The following is a 9,714-nucleotide window of genomic DNA, read 5'->3' on the forward strand; positions in this document are numbered from 1 at the left end:
GGGGGCGTAGGTCAGTCGGTAGAGCATTCGCTTCGCATGTGAAAGGTCCAGGGTTCAAGCCCCGGCGCCTCCATTTTTTGTGGTCATTGCATGGTAAGTATTGGTCGCGTTTAACCTAAAGGCTCGCAAGATGTCGCAAAGCCAGCGTCACAGACTGATATGATGAATACTGACGTAAGGAGAGCAAGATGTAAGTGTGGGACCGGCTGTTATCGAGATGTCATCGAGTGCAGATCCGTCTTAGGTATAACGGCTTAACCTCATTGAAATCTAGAGAGTGGACAACACGTTCGTCTTACTCAGTGCGGTGTCCGAACTCTACTTTCGACGTTATGCGTGCCACTTTCATTGTGGCCAACTACGATTCGATACAGAATGCACGAAACCTGAAAGACACCCTCACTGATTTATAGAGAGTAGTGTTTGTCTGCGGAATAATGGAGTGCAAGGGTCTGTGACGTTGATATGGCTGTATGTAGCACTATTAGACAACGGGGGTTGGGCGCAGTTCAGATGGTAGAGCGCTCGCTTAGCGTGCGAGAAGTACTGCGAACGATACCCAGCGCCTCCAGAATTTTTAACACACCTACACGCGCACCTTACCATGCAAGTGGAATAATTCCCAAACAACAGAGGTGTCTAGGCAGATACAAGCGAACGATTATCATCCACAATTGGCAAGCGTGCTTTTATACGTGCGCAGGAGGCACCCTCCTACCACACCTACACTTAATTTAGAAACAGTACAAATGATCCCATAAGATTCTCAAGCCTACGTCGGAAAGATCTGCCTTGCGCCGAGTTCACGTAAATCCCGCAACACGTACCCATTCTTTGCGTGCAGTCGGCTGCTACTGGTGTAGCTGGTTGCGACTGCTGATAACAGATGCCGTAGCAATCAATTCATGGAGTGAGTTGTATGTTTTGCGATATTTTGTCTCTGACAAGCAAGCACAGGTGACATAGGTGCGAACACAGGAAGCTTGCAGCCCCTCGCTGCCTGCAGACACCGAGCAACCACACTAGGAGAGCGGCCTAAGCCGTAGGCGAAATGTGCTCATTCGCTTTGGCGCGACGTCGAACTATAAATAAGGTTGTCACTAGCGTGAGCGTCGTGTAAAGTCGGAAAAATCGTCTGCATGTGTGATTGCCAAGTTTGGGTAGCGTTTCGTAGTATGATCAGAGCAATGGAGAAGCGGAAACTTGTTGTGGCCCAGTGTTTTGCAGTTAGACGACAAGAATTTTACACAGTAGCAAAGAGCGAGGCACTGAGTTGGCATGAACAATGGAGAGCACAATGGGGCTCGAGATGTGCTTGTTACATCAGGTGCTGTGTGATTGTCGACAAGGAGTGAAACGGACCAATTTGTGACCGCCCTTTCAATTTAAGACGTTAAAAACAGACGGAATTTGCATTCGTAATACCAGAGCATCGAAACTACTTGGAACTCTTGTGTATATGAACGTGTCCGCGCCTTTGTACTCTGGTCCCTTCACCGCTACAAACCAACCAACCATCGTGTCCTTGCACATCAGAGTGGCAAATAATGGAGCATAGCGCAGCTTGGTCGTGCATGGGGGCGTAGGTCAGTTGGTAAAGCGTTCGCTTCGCATGTGAACGGTCCAGGGTTCAAGCCCCGGCGCCTCCGTTTTTCGTGGTCATTGCATTTTAAGTGTTGGTCGCGTTTAACCTAAAGGCACGCAAGATGTCGCAAAGCCAGCGTCACAGACTGATATCATGTATACTGACGTAAGGAGAGCAAGATGTAAGTGTGGGGCCGGCTGTTATCGAGATGTCATCGAGTGCAGATCCGCCTTAGGTATAACGGCTGAACGTCATTGAAGTCTAGAGTGTGGACAACACGTTCGTCTTACTCAGAGCGGTGTCCGAACTCTATTTTCGACGTTATGCGTGCCACTTTCATTGTGGCCAACTACGATTCGATACAGAATGCACGAAACCTGAAAGACACCCTCACTGATTTATAGAGAGTAGTGTTTGTCTGCGGAATAATGGAGTGCAAGGGTCTGTGACGTTGATATGGCTGTATGTAGCACCATTAGTCAACGGGGGGTGGGCGCAGCTCAGATGGTTGTCTGCGTTCGGCAGGGCAGCAGTGCGCACCGCGCTCGTCCGTCCACGCCTCTGCGCCCGCGGAGTGTTTTGTTTACATCGTCGTCACAGCGATTCTCAGTCGACCACGCTCTAATGGCCAACTCTTACAGGAAGAACGCTCTGAAGTTCACCTTCTCAAATGAATACGCACGACCCAAAGCACTGGCCGTCGAACGCTTCCTACGCGAAGACGTGAAGATCCCCCGTGACGAACTCATCGGCATACACCTATCGATCATTAGCAGCGTCGTTTATGTTAAGATGTCTTCTGACGCTGCCTGCAATGAGATTATTCAAAGGACGCGACATGGACTAAAATTTCGGCACTCCGACGGAAACGTCGGGCCTGTGGATGTCGACCATGCAGGATTTGGCCTTCGGACGATCCGTGTATTCGAACTGCCTTTCGAGGTAAAAGAAGATGAAGTCATCGCGGCGCTAAGCCCGTTCGGTAAAGTCCAGAGCCACTTAGCCGAGACATGGGCACAGTTTACGACGTATCCGGTGCTTAATGGTGTGAGACAAGTCCGAATAGATCTCAAACGGCACGTTCCATCGTACATTTCTATCGGCGGCTGCCGCGCGATGGTCATTTACGACGGACAACCTCGAACATGTTCCGGTTGTGGCAAAGAAGGCCACGTCTGTAATAAATGTCTGCAACGCCGCATCACACAACTAAGGCCCGACGATACGAACACCGACAGAACCACGACCACCCTTCCAGTCACCTATGCGGCGACACTGCACGTCCAGCCCACACATGACGCCGTTCATGAGCATCTCTCTGGTCCGATACGCTCGGAGGCGTCCCAGCACCTTGACACCGACGATGCCGCCCGTGAACATGTCCAACAGCCGGACACACCCACGCTAGAAGATCACAAGGATGCCAGTGAGAGTGTTCTGGGGAATGACGACCGCATCATAGCACCCGCGGCTTTTGTACCCGAACGACGTGAATCTCTTTCTTCCTCAGACACCGAAACTCATTGCCGAAAGCAGAAGTCGCCCAAACGACGAAAAAAACGCCGCAAGACATCAGAATCAACCATTGAGCCCCCTCCGCAGGACGAAGAGATGGCACATCACTCTGACGGAGGACACGATAACACTTTCTCCTCTGCCACGGAGACGCGTCATCCAGAAGACGGTGAACCGTCCAACAGAGAGCGTGCGCAAGCCCCGCGCCCTGAAGCCATGGAACATAGCACGCCTGTTGTCACCGACGCAACTGAGCCGACTCGACCGGCGCTGCCACCTCTCGCCGATGCCAAACCTGTCGGACATTTTTCATGGGCGGATGACACGGATTTCCCACCTCCATCTGATGCGGAAATGAGATCTGTTCCTCCGTTAGACCAACACTAAAATGGGGGAAGTTTCTACGGCGACCACTGCGACTTCTATGGACTTCCAGCATCCACCACAACAATCTTCACCAGCTACGACCCTATCGGCAGCACGAATCTCCCATCAGGCGTACCGAATAGCTACTATCAATACTAATAATATCGGCTCCCACGCTAAACTTCAACTGCCCCGTGACACGCTAAGAGCAGCGGACATCGACATCGCCCTGTTACAAGAACTGAGGACAGCAACTTGGGCTGGGTGTTATGGATATGAGACGTACGCCGCCCCTGCAGCTATGGAACACACAGGCGCAGCCATCCTCCTCCGAGAAGGGATTGCAGTTTCCGATGTCGCATACCTCCCAACAGCGCGAGGGGTGGCCATCACAGTTGACGGACTCAAAATCATTAATCTGTACGCCCCATCGGGCACTGATAAACGGAGGGATCGCTCCCAGTTCTACGCAGAAGATATCACACCTTTATTCCTCGGCCGATACGATCATCTCATCGTAGGTGGAGATTTCAACTGCGTTCTCGAGCGCACAGACCAATACCCCCATTTCACCACATGTCCGGAACTTCGCTTCCTCGGCCGCCGCCTTCGTCTCCTCGACACTTGGCGAGTGGTACACGGCGACCGCCCGGGGTATACACACATTACGAGCCACTCCGCCAGCCGACTTGACAGAATATACATCTCTAACGCTCTAAAATCAGTTCTCCTCGACGCGGAACGTTGGCCGTCTGCCTTCTCGGATCATGACATCTACATCTGTACCATGAACCTACGTCGACAATCTATATGGCGCAGTGCAGGACCTTGGAAACTCAATGTAGCACTACTGCGGGACCCTGAATGTCGACAACAGGTCACCGACACGTGGCACACCTGTGTTCAACGAATTACGCGTTACGAGACCACACTGCAGTGGTGGTTGCTGTGCGCCAAACCGGCCATCCGACGCACATTGACACACTATGGCAGAGCCAAAGCCAGGTGGAATCACCATACAACTGATTTCTACTATAGCGCTCTACGTGAACTCATGGATCAACCTCCATCCCCGGATCGTCTAAAAGAAGCTCAACGCATTAAGGCGAAGATTTTAACCTTGACCAGATGTCGTCTAGAGGGAGCTATTGTACGAGCACGCAGCCAAGATAGGATTAACGGTGAAGAACCTTCTATGCATCATATTATTCAAAATGTTCGTCGACGCCGACAGGCTTTAATGACAACTTTACACTTACCTGATGGACGCCGGCTGACTTCGCAAGCTACCATTGCGGATGCATTCACAACGCACTATAGACTTTTATATCAAGAGGTACCTGCCGGTGCGGAAGCCATTGCTGAGGTTACCCAGGAGACACTTGGTACGCTAAACGCAGCAGCGGCTACCCTCCTGACTTCTGAAGCGACCAACGACGACGTCCAAGGCGCTGTGGCTAAAGGGTCTCTGAATCGATCTCCCGGCCCGGATGGTTTACCTCTCGAATTTTACAGAACCTTCCAAGATTTGATGATGTCACGATGGAGGGACATGTACTGGGAACTTTTGTCCGGCGCGGCGAACCCGCCACCAATGTTCATGGAAGGCTTACTTGTACCACTCCCGAAACCCGCAGGAGGAACACGACTCGACAGTTATCGGCCGATCACGTTACTCAATTCCGACTTCAAGATTTTCACACGCCTTCTAGCAGTGCGACTCAAACATGTCTTACGAGACATTGTTTCCCACGAACAAACATCTTTAGGCGGAGATCGTAATATACAGACAGCCCTCAGTGAATATCGAGATGTGATCGCTGTGGCAACACACTCGAGGCTGCCAGGCGCTTTAATCTCCATCGACTTCAAACAAGCGTTTGACCGCGTCAATCATGCATTCCTGAACGCAGTGATGAACCGAATGGCAATTCCCCCGACGTTCACGCAAGTGGTTATGCGGCTCCTTCGTGGAGCAACGTCCAGACTTCTCGTCAACGGCAGACTTACAGAACCTATACGGATTGAACGCTCAGTACGGCAGGGTTGCCCCTTGTCGACGGTGCTTGATGCCATTGCGATGGAACCACTCATTTGCGGATTAGGCCGACGTTTGACAGGTATTCCACTCCGGGATCATATGTTCCGCTGCCGAGCTTACGCGGACGACTTGGCCCTCGTCGTACGTTCAGCGGCCGACGTACAAGCTGCAATGCAGTGGATTACCCGTTACAGTGAAGGGGCAGGGAGCGCTATGAACGTGGCAAAATCATGCGCCATGAAGATCGGTCGTGGCCTTCCCGCAGACAGCGCCGTCCCATTTCAACTGGTGGACACTCTTCGCTGTCTCGGGTTGGTGTACACGCGAGACATTCGCCGCACCTCGGCGATCAATTATCGGGCGCTGCTGCAACGCATCCGGGCCAACATACAAAATCACATTTTACGCCCGCTGAATATGTGCCAGAGAGTCACCTTCGTCAATAACCATCTGGCAATCCGGATACCCCATATAGCGCAGAATCTGCCCATCACTGCGACAATGGCGGCCAGATTACAGGCGGCTTTCGGCTATTTCATTTGTTCTGGACACATATTCAAAGTCCAGTATGAAGCTCTCACCTTACCGAAGCGGGATGGTGGCCTCGACCTGGTTAATGTGAGAGCCAGGACTACGGCATTTTACACCAATACTATGCTCCGGTTATGGAAAAGCCAAAATGCTAGTTTTACTGGAATGTTGACGACCGAGCTCGCACCTGTTTCGAGACGCCCACCGACGTCTTTGGCGAACATCCCACCTCCGATGTCACGTATCGGCCGTTTCTTTTTGGAGTACAGCTACATATGCTCCGAGCTACCCAGGACCAGGAAGACGACCACCCACGACATCTACCGCCTTCTCCGAAAGTCTCCACCACGCAGCCCCGCCGAAACACGTCAACCTCAGGTTTCATGGCCTACAGTTTGGAAAACGATCCACCAACCATATCACACCACTGACACCACCTCTATGTGGTACCTTCTCGTCAACGGCAAGTATACTACAAGACAGAAACTGCATCGTATTGCACTGGTGGACTCACCCCTGTGCCTCAAAAGCAATGTCGAAGATACAGATTTACATCGTTTTGAGTGTGGGCCAGCAGCAGCTGTCTGGACCCTCGTACAGAAGATTGTGGCTTTCTACCTCCGAGTACCACCACATCATGTTTCTCCTACTATAATGATATATCCTGACACGACCTACTTTCCACCGGCTAAGTGGCACGCCGTCACATGGATCAGTGGCATGGCTGTCAACTACCTCTTCCGGGACGACATCGTCGATCCGGTGGACTTCTGGACACGCCTCCAAGTACGTCACCACACCCTTCGCCGACATCGACACTATCGGGCCACTTTCGCGAACTATTTACAGAGTATTTTCACCAACCCGCCTCAAAGCTGGAATGTCAACGAACATTGCCAACCAAGACTGGACGATCCCACGTTCCCCTTCAATGGTCAATGATAGAATACATTTTGTTCTGATGGCGCGCCAAAGTGGAGCATGGCGCGGAAAGTATTCCTATTTTATTTCACTTCTCTTTTCTCCTCCTCTTCTAAGTTTTTTCTCCTTATACATGTTTATCCCTTTCACACATAGCTCTCTATCTGCAGCCTATTTGTTTTTCTTTCTCCTATGCTCCCCCAAAACAAAAACAAAAAAAAGACTAAAAAAAAAAGAGTTTGCTGCTGATGGTGAGACTGTATACTCCTTTATGTTAAAAAAAAAAAAGAATAAAAATAGAAGGCCTTTGCGGAAATATAGCTACCTCTTATGTTTTCCATTTGCAAAGGGTATTGTGTTATTTTATGAAGAACGTCGTCTCTTATTTTCATGTTCAAGAGGTTATAAATAACAAAAAAAAATTATAAAATTACTGATAAAAAAGTAAAAACAAAACAAAAAAAATGTTGGTAGAAAAAAAAGTTGGGAGAGCACTCGATCCCGCCACAGCCTAAATAAATAAATAAAAAAAAAAAGATGGTAGAGCGCTCGCTTAGCGTGCGAGAGGTACTGGGATCGATACCCAGCGCCTCCAGAATTTTTAACACACCTACATGCGCACCTTACCATGCAAGTGGAATAATTCACAACCAGCAGAGGTGTCTAGGCAGATACAAGCGAACGATTAGCATCCACAACTGGCAAGCGTGCTTTTATTTGTGCGCAGGAAGCACCCTCCTCCCACACCTACACTTAATGTAGAAACAGTACAAGTGTTCCCGTAAGATTCTCAAGCCTACGTCGGAAAGATCTGCCTTGCGCCGAGTTCACGTAAATCCCACTGCACATTCCTATTCTTTGCGTGCAGTCGGCTGCTACTGGTGTTGCTAGTTGTGACTGCTGATAACAGATCCCGTAGCAATCAATTTATGGAGTGAGTTATATGTTTTGCGATAGTCTGTCTCTGACAAGCAAGCACAGGTGATATAGGTGCGATCACAGGAAGCTTGCAGCCCCTCGCTGCATGCAGACACAGAGCAGCCACACTAGGAGAGCGGCCTAAGCCGTAGGCGAAATGTGCTCATTCGCTTTGGCGCGACGTCGAACTATAAATAAGGCTGTCACTAGCGTGAGCGTCGTGGAAAGTCGGAAAAGTCGGCTGCATGGGTGATTGCCAAGTTTGGGGAGTGTTTCGTAGTATGATCAGTGCAATGGAGAAGCGGAAACTTGTTGTGGCCCAGTGTTTTGCAGTTGGACGACAAGAGTTTTACACAGTAGCAAAGAGCGAGGCACTGAGTTGGCATGAACAATGGAGAGCACAATGGGGCTCGAGATGTGCTTGTTACCTCAGGTGCTGTGTGATTGTCGACAAGGAGTGAAACGGACCAATTTGTGACCGCCCTTTCAATTTAAGACGTTAAAAACAGACGGAATTTGCATTCGTAATAGCGGAGCATCGAAACTACTTGGAACTCTTGTGTATATGAACGTGTCCGCGCCTTTGTACTCTTGTACCTTCGCCGCTACAAACCAACAAACCATCGTGTCCGTGCACATCAGAGTCGCAAAGAATGGAGAATAGGCAGGCTTGGTCGTGTGTGCAGCCGTAGCTCAGTTGGCAGATCGTTCGCATAGCGTGTAGAAGGTCTCGGGTTCAAGCCCTGGCTCCTCCATGTTTTGTGGTCAGTGCATGGTAAGTGTTGGTCGCGCCAAACATAAAGGCACGCAAGAAGTTGCAAAACTAGCGTCACAGACTGATATGATGTATACTGTCATAAGGAGAGCAAGATGTAAGTGTGGGGACCGGCTGTTATCGAGGTGTCATGGAGTGCAGGTCTGTCTTAGGTATCACGGCCTAACGTCATTGAAGTCTAGAGAGTGGACAACACGTTCGTCTTACTCAGAGCGGTGTCCGAACTCTATTTTCGACGTTATGCGTGCCACTTTCATTGTGGCCAACTACGATTCGATACAGAATGCACGAAACCTGAAAGACACCCTCACTGATTTATAGAGAGTAGTGTTTGTCTGCGGAATAATGGGAGTGCAAGGGTCTGTGACGGTGATATGGCTGTATGTAGCACTATTAGTCAACGGGGGGATGGGCGCAGCTCAGATGGTAGAGCGCTCGTTAGCGTGCGAGAGGTACTGGGATCGATACCCAGCGCTTCCAGAGTTTTTAACACACCTACATGCGCACCTTACCAGTCTGCCTGCAGCGGCCCTGGCGGGCGGTTGTCTGTGCTCAGCGCTGTGGCTGGCTTGTTTACTTCTGCGGGTAAGTCGCTTGCTAGCAGCGGTTATTCTTGCGTGTTAGGAATGATGTTGATGAATCAGTGATGACACTAGCTATGAGGATAGATACTTTGAAGTTAACTTTCGATAATTCATTTGCTCGACCAACCTCTTTCGAAATCGAGGATTTCATCGAAGACGTGATGAAAATTGTGATCGATCAGATTATTGGTATACAATTGTCGATTTTGTCTAGCATAGTTTATATCAAGATGAGAGATGCCGATTTTTGTGACAAAATAGTTGACTCCTTCAGTTCCGGTTTGAAGTTTAAGCATAGTGATGGCAATGTGGGTGTAGTTACTGTTTCCCACGCAGGGCTTGGACTTCGAACAATTCGCATTTTTGAACTACCCTTTGAGGTACCAGCCGATCAGATAAATGTTGCGATATCGCCATATGGCAAAGTTTTGAGTAACTTTGCTGAACGTTGGTCTCCGGCTCATAAATATCCGGTGTT

At 49.8% G+C, this 9,714-nt stretch overlaps 2 non-coding genes across 2 annotated transcripts; both read left to right on the forward strand.

Annotated features, from left to right (window-relative positions):
* Positions 1–73, forward strand: Trnaa-cgc (transfer RNA alanine (anticodon CGC)). The gene has a single exon. It is a non-coding gene; the product is annotated as a tRNA-Ala (tRNA).
* Positions 74–1,576: 1,503 nt separating this feature from the next.
* On the forward strand, positions 1,577–1,649 carry Trnaa-cgc (transfer RNA alanine (anticodon CGC)). Its single transcript has one exon. It is a non-coding gene; the product is annotated as a tRNA-Ala (tRNA).
* The last annotated feature ends 8,065 nt before the right edge of the window (positions 1,650–9,714 follow it).

This window comes from Schistocerca gregaria, chromosome 10, assembly GCF_023897955.1.
Source record: "Schistocerca gregaria isolate iqSchGreg1 chromosome 10, iqSchGreg1.2, whole genome shotgun sequence".
In the NCBI taxonomy this organism is placed as follows: Eukaryota; Metazoa; Arthropoda; class Insecta; order Orthoptera; family Acrididae; genus Schistocerca; species Schistocerca gregaria.